At 40.4% G+C, this 24,341-nt stretch overlaps 2 protein-coding genes across 44 annotated transcripts in view; one reads left to right on the top strand and one right to left on the bottom strand.

The window, feature by feature from the left end:
• Positions 1-24,341, bottom strand: part of RUNX2 (RUNX family transcription factor 2) — a 351,949-nt gene that overhangs the window by 283,642 nt on the left and 43,966 nt on the right. The window lies entirely within an intron of this gene.
• SUPT3H (SPT3 homolog, SAGA and STAGA complex component) overlaps positions 20,529-24,341 on the top strand; it is a 442,887-nt gene continuing 439,074 nt past the window's right edge. For all 38 annotated transcript variants that reach the window (XR_015153255.1, XR_015153253.1, XR_015153252.1 and 35 more), the window contains exon 1: positions 20,529-20,819. The gene's annotated coding sequence lies outside the window, so the exon portion shown is untranslated. The remainder of the gene's footprint in view (positions 20,820-24,341) is intronic.

The raw sequence follows: 24,341 nt of genomic DNA, 5'->3' as shown, positions 1-24,341 counted from the left end.
CCGGACAGTAGCTCATTGAAGATAGCTGTCACCAGTCTTGGAAATGGGAAAGGGAGAAGGAAAGCCCCGGAAGAGGTTGAGCTGTCACAGGAGGAACATATACTGGTTTTTGAATTCCTGTTGTTCATTAGCCAGAAAGGTAGGGACCCTCAACAGTCAGACACATAAACAGGTTTTGCCCTCTTTTAATTATCCAGTTGTTCAATTACTGGCTCTAGTTTTTAAAAGCCCACATTATCCAATTCAGTTCTTAGGGCAATTCTGTGAGCTAGGCATCAAAAAAAAAAAAAAACCACACACACCTCTTTTTCAGATTAGAAAACTTGGAAATGGATTCAGAGAAGTTATGCAGTGAGTCTAGGTCACACAGTTAGTGAGACAGTCAGGGCTTAAACCAACATTTTTAGGCTAATTTAATGTGTGTCCTTATTTAATGTTTTCAAGATCCCTTTTAGATAAGCAATTGTTAGATGTGTTCGAGAGTATATAAACACAGGGACTTCCTTGGAGGTCCAGTGGTTAGACTTTGCCTTCCAATGCAGGGGCTGTGGGTTCGATCCCTGGTTGAGGAACTAAGATCCCACATGCCTCATAACAAAAACACCAAACATAAAGCAGAAGCATATTGTAACAAATTCAATAAAGACTTTAAAAATGGTCCACATCAAAAAAAATTACACAGTGCTTTACATATATACATATTGTTGTTTTTTCATTGTTTAGTTGTTCTGTCATGTCCTGCTCTTTGCAACTCCATGGTTTTTAGCCTGCCAGGCTCCTCTGTCCATGGAATTCTCCAGGCAAGAATACTAGAGTGGGTACTATTCCCTGCTCCAAGCGATCTTCATGACCCACGGATCAAAGCCGGGTCTCCTGCATTGTAGGCAGATGCTTTACCATCTGAGCCATCAGAGGAGCCCATATATATATATATATATATATATATATATATATATATACACACACACACACAGAGATTATGTAAATATATATAAGATGGTTCTTACTCTTAAAGAATTCTTAAGGAGGTCACTGTTGAGGAGAAGATCTTAAGCAGTCTGGGTGAAAAGACATTAAGAGTACGAATGGTAAGAGATAACTCAACAAAGAAGGCTAAACTTCTTTCCATTAGAAGTAAACAGAAATTTTGGCAGGGTTTTCCCACTGAAGAGATAGTCCAGAATCAGAGAGAGTAGGATGAATGGCTGAATGACTTGGCAGAGAGACTTAAGGGATTTTGTTTTGCCTAATATTAGATTATGAAAAAAAATTTTTTTTAAATAGCAAAGTTGAAAGAATATTTATAGCAAACACCCATTTAATTACCCACCTATGTTCTCTGTTCTATATTAATATTTTATTACATGTGTTTTATCACACATCTGTACTTCTGTCATCCTTCTATCTCTCCAGCAGTTCATCTTTCTAAAAAAAAAGAATTTCAAAGTAAATTGCAGACCGTACAGCTGCAGGCATTTTCAAAACAGGGATGTATTGTATTCAATTTTAAGTTATCTGTGTTGTAGCCCTGTAATTCCTCATGTCTCCTTAACTTTAGTAGAGCTCACTCTACACAAAGAGGCCTTGTAAGAATGGTGTTTTTAGATAATAGAAGTCCAAAAAAGCGGCTGACTTCCAAGGGTAAATAGATGCAGAAACTGAGATAAAGGAATATACAGGCCAAAGGGGAGGAGTCAAATCTGGTGGAATTGGGAAGTCAGAACTAGAGGTGAGCACAAGACTATCAACTTCCTGGACCGTGCAGGCATTTTGGGGACAGCATAAGTTTTGCACAAGGTACAGGTAGGGATCAGAGTTGGGTTAAGGTTAGAGATTAACTATAAATGCACATAAAGGATTTTATTGGGGTGATGAAATGTTCTAAAACTCAATTATGGTGGTAGTTGCACAACATGGTAAATTTACTTAAAACCATTGAATTATACAATAAAAATAAGTGTATTTTATGATATGCAAATTATGCCTCAATAAGATTTATTTTAAAATCCTAATCAAAATAAAATAAAACAAAACAAAAAACAAATTTTTAAAAACATTAAGAAAAAATCCTAGATGAATATGTAACTGATAATCTCAGATATTTTATTTATTAATATGGACTCTATTTTTTGTTTTATATAATATTTAAACAAATGTATTCAATAACATATAATAATTATACATATTATTAAAGTTTATATTATCATATATGTAATTATGGAATAAATTAGAATATGGGAGTTTCCTGTACTAAAGCTTTGTAATTACCCATCAGTTGATCATATCTACTCAGCTTTAAACTCTATCTTAATTTCAAAGCAATTATTGAATTAAGAAGTTGTTTCATAAAGCAAATAATCTTTTTATAATTAATATAGTGGTTAAAAATTTCTTGGGTTAAATAGTGTGTGACTTTTGAAATGTTTACCTTTATAGGCTATAGTATAAAGAACCATAGAAACTGTCTCCTTTTTCATTGAATTTTTGTGACATATCCTTCTTGTCCAAAGGTTTTCTCATATAGTCTTCCTTTACTCTCCAGCAAGCCTATGATTTAGGAAGAGTGAATATTACCCTCATTTTACAATTGAGTAAATAGAGCTCAAGTGGATTGGGAGACTCAGCATTCAGGTTAAAAATTATATCCGAGCATAAAACAGTGTGTCTTTCTACCACTGGATACTAGAGTGGCTTCAACTGATAGAAATTAGGGGCTAATGTTCATAAGCTCGACTTCCCTGGTGCCTCAGTGGTAAAGAATCCACCTGCCAATGCAGGAGAGACGGGTTCCATCCCTGGGTGGGGAAGATCCTCTAGAGAAGGAAATGGCAACCCACTCCAGTATTCTTGCCTGGGAAATCCATGGACAGATGGGCCTGGCTGGTTACAGTCCTTGGGGGTCCCAAAAGAGTCGGACATGACTTAGTGATTAAACAACAACAGCAACATCAGTTCATAGATTATTTCTATATATGAAATTGCAGTAGGCTTCCAGTCTCCAGTCTGACACATAAAGAGCTGGGAAGTTGTCACTCCCATCCTCACAACAATAGAAAAAAGCTGAACATAATTGAAAATCAACACTTCTTCATAGATCCATCAGAGAACTGAGGTTGCAGGGCAAACCGTTGCCCCAAACACTGGAGAGACAGATGGTTTAGCTTACCCCCAAGATAAAATGTTTTACCAAAGCCTAATTGACCTGAGGGAAAGTGAAAGTGAAAGTCGCTCAGTCATGTCTGACTTTTTGCAACCTCATAGACTATAGTCCATGAAATTCTCCAGGCAAGAATACTGGAGTAGGTAGCCTTCCCCTTCTCCAGAGGATCTTCCCAATCCAGAGATTGAACCCAGGTCTCCAGCATTGCAGGTGGATTCTTTACCAGTTTAGCCACCAGGGAAATCCTGAGGGAAAGGAAATACCTAATTCCAGCCTCCTCTAGCTGTGTATCTGGAGGAAGGGAAATACCCAATTCCAGATCCCTCTAGTCCTTCTAAGCTACTTAGTAGGATGCTGGAGAAGACTCTTGAGAGTCCCTTGGACTGCAAGGGGATCAAACAAGTCAGTCCTAAAGGAAATCAACCCTGAATATTCATTGCAAGGACTGATGCTGAAGTTGAAGCTCCAGTACTTTGGCCACCTGATGCAAAGAGCTGACTCATTGAAAAAGACCCTGATGCTGGGAAGGACCGAAGGCAAGGGGAGAAGGGGACAACAGAGAGTGCGATGGCTGGGTGGCATCGCTGACTCAATGAACAGAAGCTTAAGCAAACTCTAGCAGATGCTGAAGGACAGGGAAGCCTGGAGTGCTGCAATCCATGGGGTTGCAAAGAGTCGGACACGACTGAGCAACTGAACAGCAGCAAAGCTGGGGAGGAAAAGATGAGTTCTCTGGAAGGTCACAGCCTAGGGACACAGGCTCACTGAAAACCTGAAATGTAATCATAGGCTATAGGACTTCCTAGGTGGCTCAAGTGGTAAAGAAGCCGCTTGCCAGTGCAGGAGACATGGGCTCAAGAGAATCCCACGGATAGAAGGAGTCGGACATGAATGACCACACACAAACATACAGTTAAACAATTACAACTCAAAGAACTGCAAGCCTCAGACCCTGCTGAAGAAGGCATCTCTTGGGGATCCAAAAATAAAGACCCTAGAGGAATTTTAGCCTCTAACACTATGGTTGCAGCACCAGTGAACACAACCTAACTCCTAGCTAAACAGAAAACTTCATACACTGAATGCCCTCACTTACTTTTACCCAGTACATCATGTCTTGCTTTCAGCAGAAAATTCCAAGGAGCACTAAAAGGCTAAAAATTCAATCTGAAGAGATAAAACAAGGATCAGAACCAGACAAAGATATGGCATCTGGATATGACAAAGATATTTTTGGTATTATTAGACTGGGAATTTAAAATAACTATGATTAATACACTAAGGGCTATAACGGAAAAAGTGGACTACAGTGTAAGTTCCGATAGTTAATGTAAGTCGGAAAATGGAAATGCTAAGAAAGATTAAAAAAGAATTGTTAGAAATAAAAAAAAATTAAAAAACACTGCAATCAAAATGAAAACTGCCCTTAATGGGCTCAGCAGAACAGACAAAGATTTCAGTAAGCTTGAAAATATGTCACTAGGAACTTGCAAAACTGAAAAACAAAGAGAAAAAAAAGAATGAAAAAATTAAGACAGAGTATCCAAGAACTGTGGGACAAGGAGAAAAGATGTGACATAACTGTGATGGGAAAACCAGAAAAAGAAGGATCAAGGAGAGAGACTAAAGAAATACTTGAATAATAGCTGAGCAGTTTCTAAAATTAATGACAGACACCAACCACAGACCAACCACAGCAATCTCAGAGGACACCAAGCAGAAGAATTAGCACCCCATCCCCAAATCTACACCTAGGTATATTGTAATCACACTGCAGATAATCAAAGGGAGATTGGAGCATGGATCCAAAGTGTAAAGGATTTTTTTGTTTTGTTTTTTCTAATTAATATGACAACTACTTGGTTTCCCTTCTTTTTCTTCTGACTTCCCCTCCACTGACCTAAAATCTCTCCTGTCTGGAGAATATGTTAGAATTGTCGCAGGGGGCTGTACAGCCAAATTATTTCCCCCTTTAATAAGGAAATTATATTTAAATATAAACAACAAAAAATAAAATGCTCTATTAGCTTTAGCTCTCCAAATGAACTGCAGATCTCTTGAAGACAGGGATTGTGGTGGTGGTTTAGTAGTTAAGTCCTGTCCGACTCTTGTGACCCCATGGACTGTAGCCTGCTAGGCTCCTCTGTCCGTGGGATTCTCCAGGCGAGAATACTGGAGTGGGTTGCCATTTCCTTCTCCAGGGGATCTTCCTGACCCAGGGATCGAACCCAGGTCTCCTGCATTGCAGGCAGCTTCTTTACCAACTGATCTCTAGGGAAAGCCCAATAACATAATTCTGAATCCCTTAGTGTATGTGGGCTTCCTTGGTGGCTTAGACGGTAAAGAATCTACTTGCGGTGCGGGAGACCAGGGTTCAATCCCTGAATCCCTGAGTTCAATCTCCATTATTCTCTGGAGAATGCCATGGACAGAAGAGCCTGGTAGGCTACAGTACACGGGGTGGCAAAGAGTCGGACACGACTGAGCGACTTTCACTAGAGTGTGTAGTTCTGTTTATCCTGTTGAAGCAAATGACTTGCTTGCTATTTAACTGATTGGACTTATCTGTAAAAGCTTAACTATTAACTACACTGAGACCTGCAGGTTAAGACTGGAAGCTGGGAAAGACAAAAGCCTCTAATCGAGTGGATTAAATAGTTTTAAAGTATTCTTTATATATTTAAAAAGTAAAACTCATTGGTCCCATAGCATGCTCCACCTTTATGAAACCCCAAATGATTTGTTTACAAATCCATTTCTCCTGTTAGGGGGTAAGTTCCTCTAGGACAGGAATCACACCTTTCTTCCTCTTTTAACTGTGAGAGAAACTTAAATCACATTTGGAAAATAAAAAGCTGAGAGATACCTGATCAGAGAAAAGAGAGTCTAAAGCCATTCTCTAGTAATAAAGCTACGCATTTAGAAGAAGTGCCTAAATATTATATTAATATTTCAGAGGAATTTTGAAGGAGTTATTCCCAGAGAAGAGATATGCCTGCATCCTTTGCCACACAAACCCAATCTTCTTAGGGAGCCTGAATTCCACTTCATCTACTCAATGGCTATCTCACAGGTTTCTGTCAGCTCCTTCTTTCTTTTTTCCTAATCTAATGTCCTTTACATGAGGGGGAGACCCCAAAAAAAAAAGAACCAAAACTCTTTCCACTTGCACCATAACCGTTTCCGTCTTCCATCTTGTTTCCTTCCTTTCTTTAACGGCTGAACTTCTCAAATGTGCGACTGTTGAATACATTCTCATTTCAATCCCACTGCACCATCAAGACTAGTTATGTGAAGGTTAAAGAATTTCTGAGTGAACTCAGAAGTCATTTCTCAGTGACTGAATAACATCCACTTTAAGTTCCTTGGGCTTTAAAATATTTTCATAAAGCAACTGATCCTTTTATGAAGTGAATAAGCACATGCTAATTTATCTGTTTCCTGAAGTTGTTCAGAAGGAAGGCAGGGTTCCAGGTTGGGGTGCTGCCAAGGAGGGCTGTCTGAGCCTCTCACTGTAGAGTTGTGGAGTTTGGGGTTTGGTCCCGACCCTTACCAGGTAACATTATCCCTGTTTCCAAGCTGACTCACCCTGACTCAAATAAGACCAGCATTAAAACTGAAATGCTGAGTTATCAATTTGTAGTGAGGAAATATAACTGCTGGTTGGAATGAACCATACTATCGGCTTGATCCTATTAGCTGAAGCTGAAGCTCCAATACTTTGGCCACCTGATGGGAAGAGCTGACTCATTGGAAAAGACCCTTATGATGGGAAAGATAGAAGACAGGAGGAGAAGGGGACGACAGAGACTGAGATGGTTGGATGACATCACCAACTCCGTGGACATGAGTTTGAGCAGTGACGGTGAAGGACAGGTAAGCCTGGTATGCTCCAGTCCACAGGGTCGCAAAGAGTTGAACACAACTGAGTGACTGAACAACAACAATCAGCTTGATCATAATATTATTTGGAACAATATCCAAAGATTGCTGATCATAACAGAATCAGGATAAGAGGAGTTAGCTACCTAATTGGTTTCCTTGAATGATGTTAGGACTCTGATAGCCTGACTCGTTTCTCTTTTCCCATTCACCTCCACCATATAAAAATATGCTATGCCAATTTCTAATTCTAATTCTGCTTTTTCTGTGCTTTGAAACTTACTAACCTATTTTCGGATCTGGTATTGTAGTCAGGTTACAATTAAGGCTTGTGTTGATTTATATCCCTTCTGTGATCTGCTAGTTGTTTATTGTACAAACAAACTTTCAGAGATTAGTCTTATCAGTACTTACAGAAACACCTCATTGTCATCTGCTCTGTGCACCTATAGATTGTACATATGGATTTCCACATATGATGTCATATTTCTTTTTAAAATGTTTTATTTATGTATGTATTTATTTTTGGCTGTGCTAGGTCTTCATTGCTGAGAGGGCTTTTCTCTAGCTCTGGTGAGTGGGTTTCTCATTGCAGTGGCTTTTCTTGTTGCTGAGCACTGGCTCTAGGGGGACTGAGCTCAGTAGTTTCAACTCCCAGGCTCTAGAGCACAGTCTCAATAGCTGTGGTGCATGGATTTAGTTGCCCCATGACACATGGTATCTTCCTGACCCAGGAATCAAACCTGCGTCTCCTGCATTGAGAGGCAGATTCTTTACCACTGAGCCACCAGGGGAGCCTCATATTTCTTAAAGCAAGGCACATCTGGATAAATCAGCCTTATCACCCACCTACCTACTTGGCTATAAAATAAGTTTTTAAGATTCTTCCAGATTGTGACTGTTGGCTTTCCCATTGTTTAAGGTATTCAAAAGAACATCTCTCCAGATCCCAAAAGTAGTTCTAAGTTAGGTTCCAAGTATTTGAGCAAAGGCAACACTGTTGGAACAATGGTAGTAGAAATGGACTGTATTTTTGGTATGCAGTATAAAAATTATAACCATGAACATGTGTCCAATTATAGACAAATTATTGAATGAAGTATGACTGGCTAACTTCAAGTTTTATTAATATTACTTTACTATTTGTTCACTTATTTTGTAACCTATTAGCACTTCTTTTTGCAAAATAATCAGTTACAAGGGCCAAAAGGTTAAGAAAAATTTATGGAAGAATAACTTAAAATTGAGAAAATTCAATTTGTATGCTTTCTCCCCATCTACCATTAATTAGAATGGGATGATTATTGCAGGAGCATACTTGAGAACTGCTGCTATACAGTGAGTTACTGAATACTTTTGACTGAGTTAAGAACAATTTTATTTCTAATATAAAAGCAGAAATTGAGTAGAGAAGCAAAAATTTTTAACAGAATTCTCTTGGTAAAACTTGAAACAAAATATTCTCTTGGTTCAGATTTTTTAATCACGTATGACATCCATTTCCAGAGAGAAACCAGCAGAGTTTTTAAATCTTGAAGGATATTGTTCTGAATAAATATATTACACTATGATATGAAAAATGTAACTAAAAAATGACTAGAATATGGTTGAGTAGCCTAGTTTTTGCTTTATCACTTGCTTTCTAGTTGGGGGAAGTCACAAGTTCTGTAGAAGTTATTTTCAAATATTAGGGAATCTCAAAATTGGGGTCATTGGTATGAACTGCCTCAAGTTCTTGTTCTTTTCTTCCAGTTAATCCTTTTCTATTTTAAGGTTCATTCCACTTCCTGGACTTTTGATCAAAAACTTCCTGTTTAGGAGTGGAGCTTGCAGCGGGGATTCGGCTGTGGAGGTGAGAATGCAAGGTGCAGAGGCTTGGGGAATGAGGAGGTGTGGACGGACAAGTGAGTGATACCTTGCTGTCAAAGAGGCAGTCTTAAGGAGAGTAACGAGATTTTTGACAAAGTAACGAAAACTAAGAGCTGCCCCTAATAGGCACTCATATACAAGCCATTCACTGGGATCCTCCAAGGCTATCAACTCTTATATCTGAGAAGTGTACCACAATGCCAGCTCTAACTTAATCCCACAGGACTCCCCAACTACTTAAACCAGTGCTTCCATTGCAGCAAAATTACATTTACGCAGCAGTGCCGAAAGAGAAAATAACCATAGAAATGGAAATTCAACTTAAGAACTGACACTTTGGCCCAATTCATGGACTACAAAACCAAAAGGACAGAAATTATTTCCAGATTCCCTCAGTGCTGAAATGGAGATCAAGCCCTGAGCCTTTGGAGTGGGAGCACTGCCTCCAAGACCCTAGACTACCAGAAAACTAACCCTCAGTTCAGTTCAGTTCAGTTCAGTCGCTCAGTTGTGTCCGACTCTTTGCAACCCCATGAATCGCAGCACGCCAGGCCTCCCTGTCCATCACCAACTCCCAGGGTTCACCCAGACTCACGTCCATCGAGTCAGTGATGCCATCCAGCCATCTCATCCTCTGTCGTCCCCTTCTCCTCCTGCCCCCAATCCCTCCCAGCATCAGAGTCTTTTCCAATGAGTCAACTCTTCGCATGAGGTGCCCAAAGTACTGGAATTTCAGCTTTAGCATCATTCCTTCCAAAGAAATCCCAGGGCTGATCTCCTTCAGAATGGACTGGTTGGATCTCTTTGCAGTCCAAGGGACTCTCAAGAGTCTTCTCCAACACCACAGTTCAAAAGCATCAATTCTTCGGTGCTCAGCCTTCTTCACAGTCCAACTCTCACATCCATACATGACCACAGGAAAAACCATAGCCTTGACTAGACGAACCTTTGTTGGCAAAATAATGTCTCTGCTTTTGAATATGCTATCTAGGTTGGTCATAACTTTCCTTCCAAGGAGTAAGCGTCTTTTAATTTCATGGCTGCAGTCACCATCTGTAGTGATTTTGGAGCCCAGAAAAATAAAGTCTGACACTGTTTCCACTGTTTCCCCATCTATTTCCCATGAAGTGATGGGACCAGATGCCATGATCTTCGTTTTCTGAATGTTGAGCTTTAAGCCAACTTTTTCACTCTCCACTTTCACTTTCATCAAGAGGCTTTTTAGTTCCTCTTCACTTTCTTCCATAAGGGTGGTGTCATCTGCATATCTGAGGTTATTGATATTTCTCCCGGCAATCTTGATTCCAGCCTGTGTTTCTTCCAGTCCAGCGTTTCTCATGATGTACTCTGCATATAAGTTAAATAAGCAGGGTGACAATATACAGCCTTGACATACTCCTTTTCCTATTTGGAACCAGTCTGTTGTTCCATGTCCATTCCTGACCTGCATACAAATTTCTCAAGAGGCAGGTCAGGTGGTCTGGTATTCCCATCTCTTTCAGAATTTTCCACAGTTTATTGTGATCCACACAGTCAAAGGCTTTGGCATAGTCAATAAAGCAGAAATAGATGCTTTTCTGGAACTCTCTTGCTTTTTCCATGATCTAGCAGATGTTGGCAATTTGATGTCTGGTTCCTCTGCCTTTTCTAAACCAGCTTGAACATCAGGAAATTCACGGTTCACATATTGCTGAAGCCTGGCTTGGAGCAAATTTTGAGCATTACTTTACTAGCGCGTGAGATGAGTGCAATTGTGCGGTAGTTTGAGCATTCTTTGGCATTGCCTTTCTTTGGGATTGGAATGAAAACTGACCTTTTCCAGTCCTGTGGCCACTGCTGAGTTTTCCAAATTTGCTGGCATATTGAGTGCAGCGCTTTCACAGCATCATCTTTCAGGATTTGGAATAGCTCAACTCGAATTCCATCGCCTCCACTAGCTTTGTTTGTAGTGATGCTTTCTAAGGCCCACTTGACTTCACGTTCTAGGATATCTGGCTCTAGGTGAGTGATCACACCATCGTGATTATCTGGGTTGTGAAGATCTTTTTTGTACAGTTCTTCTGTGTATTCTTGCCATCTCTTCCTAATATCTTCTGCTTCTGTTAGGTCCATACCATTTCTGTCCTTTATCGAGCCCATCTTTGCATGAAATGTTCCTTTGGTATCTCTGATTTTCTTGAAGAGATCCGTAGTCTTTCCCATTCTGTTGTTTTCCTCTATTTCTTTACATTGATCGCTGAAGAAGGCTTTCTTATCTCTTTTTGCTATTCTTTGGAACTCTGAATTCAGATGTTTACATCTTTCCTTTTTTTTTTTATATATATCTTTCCTTTTCTCCTTTGCTTTTTGCTTCTCTTCTTTTCACAGCTATTTGTAAGGCCTTCCCAGACAGCCATTTTGCTTTTTTGCATTTCTTTTCCATGGGAATGGTCTTGATCCCTGTCTCCTGTACAATGTCACAAACCTCATTCCATAGTTCATCAGGCACTCTATCTATCAGATCTAGGCCCTTAAATGGAATATTACTCAGCCATAAAAAGGAACACATTGGAGTCAGTTCTAATGAGGTGGATGAACCTAGAACCTATTATACAGAGTGATGTAAGTCAGAAAGAGAAAGATAAATATTGTATTCTAACATATATTTTGGCTGGATGGCATCACTGACTTGAGGCACATGAGTTTGGGTGAACTCCAGGAGTTGGTGATAGACAGGGAGGCCTGGTGTGCTGCGATTCATGGGGTTGCAAAGAGTCAGACACGACTGAGTGACTGAACTGAACTGAACTGAACATATATATATGGAATCTAGAAAAATGGTACTGAAGAATTTATTTACACGGCAGCAGTGGAGAAACAGACATAGAGAATAGACTTATGGACATTGGGAGAAGAGAGGAGAGGGTGAGATGTATGGGAAGAGTAACATGGAAACTGACATTACCATATGTAAAAGAGACAGGCAACGGGAATTTGCTGTATGGCTCAGGAAACAGGGGCTCTGTATCAACCTAGAGGGGTGATATGGAAAGGGAGAAGGAGGGAGGTTCAGAACGGAGGGGATGTATGATTACTGTGTGGAAAATTCTGAAAGAGATGGGAATACCAGGCCACCTGACCTGCCTCTTGAGAAACCTATATGCAGGTCAGGAAGCAACAGTTAGAACTGGACATGGAACAACAGACTGGTTCCAAATAGGAAAAGGAGTACGTCAAGGCTGCATATTGTCACCCTGCTTATTTAACTTCTGTGCAGAGTACATCATGAGAAATGCTGGGCTGGATGAAGCACAAGCTGGAATCAAGATTGCCGGGAGAAATATCAATAATCTCAGATATGCAGATGATACCACCCTTATGACAGAAAGTGAAGAAGAACTAAAGAGCCTCTTGATGAAAGTGAAAGTGGAGAGTGAAAAAGTTGGCCTAAAGCTCAACATTCAGAAAACTAAGATCATGTCATCTGGTCCCATCACTTCATGGCAAATAGATGGGGAAACAGTGGCTGACTTTATTTTTTTGGGCTCCAAAATCACTGCAGATGGTGACTGCAGCCATGAAATTAAGACACTTACTCCTTGGATGGAAAGTTATGACCAACTTAGACAGCATGTGAAAAAGCAGAGACATTACTTTGCCAACAAAGGTCTGTCTAGTCAAGGCAATGGTTTTTCCAGTGGTCATGTATGGATGTGAGAATTGGACTATAAAGAAAGCTGAGCGCCAAAGAATTGATGCTTTTGAACTGTGGTGTTGAAGAAGACTCTTGAGAGTCCCTTGGACTGCAAGGAGATCCAACCAGTCCATCCTAAAGGAGATCAGTCCTGGGTGTTCATTGGAAAGACTGATGTAGAAGCTGAAACTCCAATACTTTGGCCACCTGATGAGAAGAGCTGACTCATTGGAAAAGACCCTGATGCTGGGAAAGATTGAGGGCAGGAGGAGAAGGAGATGGTTGGATGGCATCACCAATACAATGGACGTGGGTTTGGGTGGACTCCAGGATTTGGTGATGGACGGGGAGGCCTGGCGTGCTGTGGTGCATGCGTTCGCAGAGTTAGACATGACTGAGTGACTGAACTGAATTGAACTGATGTCTGATTCATGTTGAGGTTTGACAGAAAAGAAGACAATCCTGTAAAGCAATTATCCTTCAGTAAAAAAATAAATTAAAAAAAAAAACTTCCTGTTTGGAATTTATGGTTTCTTGGAGGAAGGGACAGTTAATGCAGTTTGGGATAGACATGTACACACTGTTATTTAAAATGTATAACAAACCAAGACCTATTGCATAGCACATGGAACTCTGCTGAATGTGGCAACCTGGATGGGAGGGGAGTTTGGGGGAGAATGGATACGTGTATACGTATGGCTAAATTCCTTAGCTGTTCACCTGAAAACTATCACAACATTGTTAATCAGCTATACCGCAGTACAAAATAAAAAGGTAAAAAAAAAAGAAAAAAGAAAAACACCTTCCTGTTTAGAGGAGAGTGTGGGGGAGAATGGACACATGTATATGTATGGCTGAGTCCCCTTGCTGTGCACCTGAAACCATGGCAACATTGTTAATTGACTATACTCCAATATAAAATAAAAATTAAAAAAAAAAAAAAAAAACCTTCCCATTTCTTCCAGGTTCTACTGTCATCTTTATGTCCCAGATATTTTTGCCATTGTCCCTCCTCTACATCAAGTGTTCAACCTCTTTACTGATATCTTCTCCAAAGTTTTTGAGCAAACTCAAGGTCTTGAACTTAAAAAAAATCTATTCTGTGACCTCGAATATTTCTCTACTCTCTTGCTTCTTCACTGTCCAAGTTCTTGGAAAGAATAACACAGTTGAATTCTCAACTTCCTTATCTACTCTTCCTTTTTCAAGTCACCACAATCAAATTTCTAATCCTATCAGAGACTTCCCACATATCCTACTAGGGGCTTCCTAGGTGGCACTAGTGGTAAAGAATCCATCTGCCACTGTAGGAGACCCAGGAGACTAAGAGTTTGATCCTTGGGTCAGGAAGATCCCTTGGAAGAGGAAATGGCAAACTGCTCCTGTCTTATTGCCTAGAGCTGCTGAGCCTGGAGGGCTACAGTCCAGGGGTTGCAAAGAGTCGGACATGACTGAGAGAGCACAAATTATGAATCCTACCACTGTATTGGAGCTGCTTTGCCAAACGTCGTTTTGAACGGGCTAAATCCAACTAACTCATTTTAGTACTGTTCATCTCTCTTTAAAACTCCTGGCCCTCCTGGTTTCCATGACAACACTGCTTCCTTAGTGTACTTCATGAGTTCTTCCTCTCCCTGTCCTACTGAATGTGGGTGTGTAGAATCCAGTCTTTGTTCTATGCGTACTCTTCTGGGCATTTCATTGTCTCTCTTGGCTTCAGTTGTGTCCACAGATCCTTTAGGAGAACGTTTTCAGGCCAAAGCTGGTACAGGGCTAAATTCCACATCTAAGTGACATGTGTGGAATGCTACGTACTGTGTGCTACTGTTTCCCAATGGGCATCTACCCTCTTGAACTCCAGACTTGATTTTGGCTTCTATCTCCACCACTCTGTCTGAAGTGTCCAGTTGGCTACTGCTTTATAGCTACCTGCGATTTCATATGGTCACCTTACACTTAACATGACTAACTTGCCTCTCGGTAACTTGAGGAAATTTGGAATCATTCTATTTCTTGTGGCTTACCTCCATCCTGATATCTTACCAGTTAGTTATATTTTGGTCCTCTATATTCTACTTCCTTAGTATTTCTTCCATCCGTCATGTTCTATCATTTCCTAGTCCACTGACATAGCTCTAGCCTATATCATCTCTTTCTTGAATTAACTTCTTCCAATTTTTCACCCTTCCAATATTTCTTGCACATCACTGCCAACCTCGTAACAGGCAAATTTAATAATGTCATTAAAATACGTATTTCCAAGTTTCCCCATTTTTTATCAGATAAAGTCCAAATTCCATAAAACAACGCCCAAGACTTTCTCTGATTTGTCCCCTCCCAAGTTTCTGGCTCCCATTTTTACACACTGTGATCCCAGTGTGCTGGACGGGTTGCAATTCCCTCTAACACATTGGCTTTGCTTATGTTACTCCCTTTGCCTAAATTACCCTTTTTCATTTTGTTCAACTATTATTCACTTTTCAAAACTGGGTTTTTTGAGTCATCCATCTTCTTAATAGTAATAATGAAAAAGAAGACATATTAAGGGCTTATTATGTGCCAGACATCTTATGTACATTTTCAGGCAATCATCACAACAAAACTCTGAAGTTTATATCATTCTCAATACAAATTATTATACTAATAAGTGGCATATGTGTGCTCAGTTGCTTTAGTATTGCCTGACTCTTTGGGACCGTATGTACTGTAGCCCGCCAGACTCCTCTGTCCATGGGATTCTCCAGACATGAATACTGAAGTGGGTTGCCATGCCCTCCCCCAGGGGATCTTCCCAACCCAGGGACTGAACCCAGGTCTCCCGCAGGCAGATTCTTTACAGCTGAGCCAGTGGGAAAGTTTAGTGTTAGGATTAGGGTGGCATAGAAGCCCGTATTTTTTGGGTTAATGAGTTTAAGTATACTCTGGAAAGAGGATATAGCTTCTGCTGCATCCATGAAAGACTAAAAATAAAAGTAAATTAACTTGATTAAATTTTTGATATAAACCCCTGGTCACTGGGCTTCCCTGATAGCTCAGATGGTAGAATCTGCCTGCAATGCAGGAGACCTGGGTTCTATCCTTGGGTCAGGAAGAGCCCCTGGAGAAGGAAATGGCCACACACTCTAGTATTCTCTTTGGAGAATTCCACGGACAGAGGTGCCTGGTGGGCTACGGTCCACAGGGTTGCAGAAAGTCGGACATGGCTGAGCAGGTAACACTTTCAGTTTTCACTCCTGGTCACTAGCAATTGATCTGAGCATTCTTTAGTCAATACAGGTTTGCATCCAGCTTCAGAATGTGAACTAGGAACAGCAGGTTGCATTAGCTATACCATGGTTTACTTCACTCATGGTACAGATTAATTTTCCTCCCTCTTTCCACATTTCATAGAAAAATAAATGTATATGCATAATAGAAAATGGAGACAGTTACTCAAACAATTCCCTGAATTAGATCCAGTTTTACTTACATCTAAATATCTCCATGAAAATACTTTGTCGAACTGAATGTTTCTGTATATTTGTCTCAACTGAATTCTCCACTTTATTTTCAGGTATTGATAGACCCTCTCTCCTCATCCCCTGAAAAACAAGTATTGTTTTCTTTTATTCCTTTATTTTGGCCATGCCATGTGCTTTCAGGATCTTGATTCTCTGACCAGGGATCGAACCTGTGACCCCTGTAGTGGAAGCACAGAGTCCTAAGCACTGGACTGCCAGGGAATTCTTCCTCACATCTTGAAGCAAAAATAAAATATTCTTTGACATATATTAGACAGGTCTAGATGGGCTTCTATTATGTGAGCAGGGTTAAAAATTGAATTATTATTAAAAGAGGTACAAACTTTCCTTCACTTTCATAAGAACTTAGGATGGCAAAAATGCTAAAGATAATACAAACTCTGTACTTCATTACTTATTTATGCCTAAAATTGGATTCTTGGTCTCGTACATACACTCAAGATACTCTCTCCCCAGTCCTTTCCATCTCAGTTAATGGCAAAGTCATTTTTCCAGTGTCTCAGAACACTTGAGAGTCATGCATTGGTTCCTTTATGACCTCATATTATGTTATTCTTCTTTCTGGGTCACTCTTCTTCAGTTAAAATGGCCTTCTGGACATTCCTGCAACTTACCAACCCTGTTCCCACTTCAGGGCCTTCGCGTGCATTGTCCTCATGGTCTGGAATTCTCTTTCTTTAAACAACTACAGGTACCGCCTTCACGTTCTTCAAGTCATTATTCAAATAACACTTCCTTAGTGAGCCCTACCCTGCTAGTCGAATATAAAAATCACAATTCTCTTATTCCTTTTGTGCTTTATCTCATTCCATAATCTCTTTCCTGTTGTATAATTTTTCCACCTCTAACACTAATGGCCTTTTAATATATAATTTGAGTATTCATTTTGCTTATTGTCCAACTCCTTCTAGAATGTGAGTTTGATGATGGCATGGAGTTTTGTTTTGTCCACTGCTATATCTGTGGCTCCTAGAATAGTGCCAGGCACACTATGCTGCTGCTGCTGCTAAGTTGCTTCAGTTGTGTCCGACTCTGTGCGACCCCATAGACGGCAGCCCACCAGGCTTCCCGTCCCTGGGATTCTCCAGGCAAGAACACTGGAGTGGGTTGCCATTTCCTTCTCCAATGCATGAAAGTGAAAAGTGAAAGTGAAGTCGCTCAGTCGTGTCCGACTCTAGCGACCCCAGGTAGGCCCATCATAAATAATTGCTGAGTAAATATGATAATTAGCATCTATTACTAACTCTCAACAAATAGACCCTATTTTTCAAAGGTAGAAATGTAAAAGTTGTTTGTTTCCAATACAAGAGGTATTATATAGTAGATTCTATGGGAATGGAACAACTTAAGTTTCCATAAGTCTAGAGAGGTCAGGGGCCTGATGAAACCCTGATATTCTCTGATTCTCTTCCCATCGGAATCTTGAAAACATGATCATTTTCTAGCAGCCAAGCACTAATTTTAAAAGATCCTGGAATGTTAAACCTGCAATGAGAGTTTCCTAAGAGGATGGATCATGATTACAGTTCTACAAGCTGATTTTAGTATTTCTTCTCTCATCACTTTGCTACTCTTCCTACTTTGAAATATATGAATATAATTGGAAGGTTTGGGAAGCCAATTTGATTACACTATGAATAATTATGTGCTACACCTCCAGTGTATCAATAAATTTGATTAATATATACCTTTCCCTGTTGGTCTTTTAAAATGCACATAGTTGAACATCCAAACTGGCCTAAAGCAAGAGTCTGACAACGTTAGTAAGAGTTGAGAATTAGTAATAGGTGCTAATTATCGTATTTAATTTTTGGAAGCATAAATATGAAAGCTAAAACTATTCTGCACACCTTTCAGATCCATCTTTTGGTCATGCCTATTTAAAAGAAGCACAGAATTTTAGGGCTACAAGATTGTATTTTACTTGGCTTGATTGCCTTATTTTACACTTATGAAAACTGAGCCTCCAAGATACCACGGAACTGAATAACTGTTTTGGTCAGAACTTCTTCTAAGATTAAAACAAGGTAACTGTGAGATTGCCACTGAAAACCTGTTCTTAGTATAAGGAAATTAATTGACTATAGCAAAAATTACAATATGGAATTCTAAACAATATGCAGTCTTACGCAGTTTATTTCCATGGTGACTACATAAACACTAGAAAAGCAAATTAAGCAAAGGATAAAATAATTGATAAAATGATAAAATGGCTCCACAAGCATCCTAATAAATAATTAAGAGTCATGGGTCACAAAAGAGTTAAGAATTTGCAGGTCACCTGAAGTGAATTGTTCTATGGCATTCACAGGAGGAGAAGTTACTTTCTCACAGAGATGGTTCCATAGTATGCATGGCCTCTGCTATTATTTGGAGGATTAGGGCTTCTTTTCTTACCTATCTAATCTAGTCATCTTTTAAGATGCCAAGAGGTATTTTTGCTTAGATATATATTCCTTTCTGTTTGCATTAGTGAGTCTATATTAAGGTTAATATGCCAGAGGAATGTAAAAGTCTACAGTAGCAGCTGGCTTTGTTCAAGGGATGAAGACTTTTTTGTGGTGTGATGAATTCAGTTTGGTCTCCTGGTGTGTCTTCTCCACATGTTTGGAAATCACATATTTTTCTGAAAGCTGGTAGTCATCAACATTTTCTTATCGGCACTGGTGTCATTGTTTTAGCATTGTTATAATGAAGATACTTTAGTAGTATTGATAACTGAGGATCTTTGGTATTAATTGAATGGAAAGTATTTTTGACTCTGTGGACAGGAATGCTCTCAAACTACAAACAAAATTATAGCTAAGCCAAATTTTTAAAATAGATTTTAACAGATTCCAGGAGGTAGGAACATTAAGATAATTCATGTGACTTCAAAGGTAAGATCTTTGTGAACAGCATGTCACAATTTCCTAAGAGTGAAATTTTGAGCTCCCTCTACCAGAACCTTGTTTAACTTAGTTTCTTTTCTCCGACACCTTTCCTATTGTGTGTGATCATATTGTAGGTCAGATACCAGTGGCTTGAGAGTAAAGTCTGGGTACTGTTCTGAAAACTAGGTTATATCTGGTCCCCATGTGATGCAGGTAAAACTCCCATGAAAATATGAGTATGGCAACACTGATGGAACATAATTTTAATTGAAATGATCTCCTTTGGGTTATATTTCTGTAGATCTAATGTTAGTATTTCTCTTAATTCTCTATTTTCTTGCTAATGTACTTGAAAGGGTTTTTCAACAATTTTATAAACCAGTCTTCCTTCGTAAGAAATTATGACAATTTTCTCTGTTACTTTCCCTTAAAGTCTACACTTTTTCTACCAATGAACTGAGCCTTGATTTACACATTATGGTGAGCTTTTACATCCTAAACATATTTATTCTTTTGAAACTTTAATTATTTGGCAAGTATTTAAGCATTGGGGAGGTTGAAGAGACCTAAACACGAAATTAACAGAGAACTCAACTACAATCCACAGAGGAAATAATCAAATAAGTTGCTATTTTAAACAATGTAAGCAAATAGGAAGAAGGAAGGGATTATTTCAGAACACAAATATTCACCGGCAAGAAACTAACCGAAGTAGCAACGCTTAAAAAACTGGAAGGTTAGTAGTTAAATCTTTGAAAAATAAAGAAAGCAACTCAAGTCACTCTTATGACTGTATTATTTAAAGAAATATATCTGTACCAATCCTGAGGACAGGATGTACAGCTCAAAAGTGGGAGTCAAGATTTAAAAATAAGGAGAAGCAGGCTAAAATTCTAAGGAAAAATAAATACAGGATCATACATCAAGAAGCCTTGAAATAGCAAAAAGGTTTCAATCAAAACGTAGTCGTTAAATGTTAAAATGAGGAATGGGGGAAAAGTCGCTGCGGGGTATCATCTTCCACTGCCTGTACGGGAAGGATGGAGTGGTGATACGCGGGAGCCGGCGGAAGACCGGATGTTTCACTGTCTCAGAAATTGTCCCCTGTCCTCACACCGGCACCGTGAGCGGTCCTCTGGGGAAGCAAGCCTTTCTGATCTTTCCATTTCCCTGCACCATCCTAAAGGCACAGTCCCGCTGGGACTCCGGTTCATCTCAATTCTGAAGGAAACCGTTAGAGGCCAATCTCTGCCCTGAAGTTGAAAATAAACTTCCTCCGTCCCTCGAAAACGCCAGCCCTCTCAGCTCATTCTTAAAGGAATGGCCCTGAACATCCTCCAGTTCTGTTCATCCCCACCCCTCTCCCAGCAGCCCTCGTCCTAAAAAGGCCGCGGCGTGGCTCGGGGTCGCCCGCCCGCCGGCCAGGCGATCAAAGCACCACGGCCTCAGGGAAAGCGGCAGCAGGAGCGCGCCGCGAAGCCCCGCCCCCAGCGAGTGTGGCGGAAGTGGCTGGCTCAGGAAAGGAGACCGCGCGCCACCTGGCCGAGCGCGCATGCGCCAGCGCCCGCGCCGAGAGTGGTGGGGGCGATCGTAGCCCTCCCTCCTCCACCTCCGCCACCCCCGCCCCACAGTGAGAATCGGGCTCACGCCATCTTGCCCCCCCACCCCCACCCCAACCACGTCCCCGCTGAACCACCCTTTCCCTTTCGACACTTTCAGCCCCCCACCCCGCCCTTTTCCAAGCGTGTCCCGGGCCGCCGCCGCAGAAACCGCACCATCTCTAACCCCACATTCTCCACGCGGGACGCCCAGCCGTGTCTACAAGTGTTCTTAGAGCAGAGGTTGTAGGGGGTATCGGGGGCGGGACGGGGGAGGACGGGGGAGAGGGCTGGGGTCGAGAGGGGCGCCGAACCCACGTGTCTGGGCCCTGCCCCGGCCCCTGTCCCCGGGGGACGGCCGCGGGGGGTCCCGGGCGTTCGCGCCGGAGGCCGAGGGGAGAACCGAAGCAGCGTCTCCGGAGCCGCCGGCCCCGCGAGGCGCCCGGGTTCGCCCGCGGAGTGTGGAGTTGGCCTTGACTCCTCCCCGTTGGCGGGTGGGCGTGGGGCCAGGGGAGTTGGGCGGGCGGGTGAGAGCGGGTACCGCTGGGTGTGTTAAGAAGCACCTTCCGCCTGTCATCTAGGCCGTGTTTAGGGGGAAATAATTCTTAAAGAAGGAAATTGTTGCTTTATGGGCGAGGTGAAAGAAGAGTTAGGTAGTGTTAGAAGAGGTGTAGCATCCTGGAAAGGGAAAAAATTGACTCTCCCCACATCTGTTATCCCTGGGGAAATTATTTAGCGTGTTTTTGGCTGGGTGTTTTGGTCTGTCAAATGGGGGTAGTAGTAGCCTATCTCAGAAATGTGAGGATTAGATGAGATAATACAGGTTAAATGCTTATTGCAAGCTCTGAGCACTGATTAATTACCTGCCATTTTTATCTCTCTGTTTTAAGGAATTCAGAATGACTGTGACCTGGCTTTCTAAGTGAGAAAATGAAACTGGCCTCAATTTATAGGGGGCAGTGGAATGTAATATGTGGCGCTCAGAGGCGTTCCTGGAAATGTGTTATTAATGTACACGGGGATAAATGAGCTTAACTCCCTGAGGTTATAAGACTTTAGCTACCAATATTTCCTTGCAAAGAAATGATGATGAATTTATCTGGGAGGGGAAGATCTAGAGTCTTAGTGTATGTGAGGGATAGAACTTTGGAAGTAGAATTAAATTTGTCTATGAAGATTTACTTGAAGACCAAATTGAGTACGGAACTCGTGGAATTTCTGGTAGATGTTTGAGAGAGGATGGATTTGACTGTTATGAATAAGTTTCCTGATAGTTACTATTTTGCAAAAAGAAAGTGCCCTTTAGTGTGCTATTGCACGTTTCTTGTCTCTGGGAACATTTAAGAAAAGATCTAGAGCAGCCCTGTCCAGTGGAACTTCCTGTCGTTACGGAAATATTCTGTAATCTCTGCTTTCCTAATATGGTACCCACTAGACACAAGTTGCTCTTAAGCATTTGAAGTATGGCTAGTGCACTTAGGAATTTAATTTTTAATTTTATTTAAATTAATTGATGTCGGGAAGATCCCCTGGAGAAGGAACCCACTGCAGTATTCTTTGGAAAATCCCATGGACAGAGGAGTCTGGAAGGCTGCAGTCCATGGTTTGCAAAAGAAGCCAACAGGACCTAGCAACTAAGCAAACAAAATTAATTGAAATATAAATAGCGGCTTGTGGCTAGTGGCTGCCTTGTTGGACAGCATAGGTCTAGAATCTAGGCCCTGAGACCTTTTCCAATTCTTGATTTGGTTGAATTTTAAGTTGGAGAAGCCAGTTCTTAGAACATTTGTTGCCTTAGGGAATCATAATTATATTCAAATAATACCTTTCATTCAAATACTGTAGTTCAAAGCTTGGGTCTGTTAATACTTATTTACAGCTTGCAAATTAAAGCAAAGCATTCTTTTGACTCCTAGGTTGTACAGCTAATGCCAGATTCATCTGGAGAGTCGTAATAATATGAAGTGGAGTTTCCTTTAACCATTATTGTACTGTGACTGGGTGTCCACTATCTTTTATCACTTTAGTTAGTTTTCAGTGAAAACCTTTCAACTCTTTTATTCCTAAAGTTTTTTCAGTTTGAAAGATCGTGTTTTTCATTAACTGTAATAGTAAACTTTGAGCATTGGGCCATTGCAATAGTTTTGTAGTTACTGGTATTCAAAACTCTTGAAGAGAGAAGCCTGAAATTTGGCAGTATTTTGCAAGGATGCTTTCTTTGAAATATAGTTTTTTTTTTTTTTTTTAAGCAAATGTTTATAAAGTTAAGTTTTGAAGAAAACCTTAAAAAAAAAACCCACTTTATTTATCGATAACACACCCTTAACTCTGGTCTGGTGTCTGTAGAGTGGTACCCTTTGTCTCAAGGCTGATGGTAATCCTTGGATCTGGAACAAAAACTGGAAGCTCATAAATAAAGCATATACAGAGAATACCCCATAACATACAAATCAAATGGATTGCTCTTGTGTAGGGTGACTGTATACCCTGCTTTTTTGGGTCAGTCATGGTTTAGAGCCTGTTTGTCTCTGCATAATTATTAATAGGGACCCTTTCATTTTAAAAAATGTTCCAGTTGGGTCCACATAATAATATGGTCACCCTCCTTTTAAGCTTGTTGAAATCTGGAGTATATAATTTTAGGAGGAGTAAATGTACTGTGGTCTCAGAAATGTACTCACTTTGAAGTAGTGACAGATATTGCTCATGTGCATAAATAACACATGAGCTGTCTGGAGTAAGGCCAGCAAGTGACCTGTCCGCTTAAGCCACTGATAATTAAAAATTTCTACTTTTCTCAGTATAATTGGCTAGCAATCTTGGGTACTTTGATTGTTGGTTTTCTCTAAAAAAATATTTTGTTGTAAAATCTGCAAAGAAAGTTGGACCATGCCAGTCAAATCAGAACACTGAGTATTCTTGTTGAAAATCATACCTGTTTTACTGTATGGTGAAATTGAGCGATGAAATTAGTTAGAAATCTGCTTACCACGTTAAAGACTGGTTTCACTTAAATAGTAAAGAATAATAGTTCAATCTAATGCATTATTGTGTTAATTGAATTTATAGTGTAGTGGATTAAAATACTTTATTGAGAGTCAAACACATTTGGTTTGATTCCTCACTGCTGAGGGTTAAATGCAGTAACCCCTGTGATGTGTTGGGTGCAGTGCTGGGTGCAGCAAAGCACAGAAGTACTCAGCAAGTATTAGCTGCTCTAGCCTTAAGTTTATCAAGTAATGGATCTGGAGATGCATTTTGCATTAGTTTTAACTAATTCCAAAATCCAGGTGTACACGTTTTCTGCCCTATGATTTCAGTTGAGATGTTTAACTTTTCTGAGTCTCAATTTCCTCATCAGTAAAATAGGATTAGGACCTAACCTTAACCTACCTCCTCACAGGATTACTGGAGGCTTCAGATGAGAACTGCGTAAATTGTCTTTCAGACGTTAATTTAACTGGTTGAGTCTCAACTGGTCTACCTCCTACCTCCAGTAAAGACTGGCCTTAAATCTGCAAAAACTGCATGTATTTTAATTTGTGAATCAGCACATACATAAGATCATTCTCTTTTACAAATAATACTGTAAGTCCCGGCAATGGTGCTTAACTGATCTGTTTCCAGTATATTCCCTGCCCCAAACAACTCTATACTAACTGCTAAGGGAAAAACCAATGTTTTCATGGGCACTTCATGTGTTCCAAACTAATGCTCTATCTTATTTATCCAAAGATGTCATTCCCCCTTAATAGGTGGTACTGA

Source organism: Bos grunniens, chromosome 23, assembly GCF_055505025.1.
Source record: "Bos grunniens cultivar Pamir isolate PY7600 chromosome 23, Bosgru_T2T1.0, whole genome shotgun sequence".
NCBI lineage: Eukaryota > Metazoa > Chordata > Mammalia > Artiodactyla > Bovidae > Bos > Bos grunniens.
The sequence above is the reverse complement of the archived record's forward strand: the minus strand, read 5'-3'. Positions and strand labels throughout refer to the sequence as shown.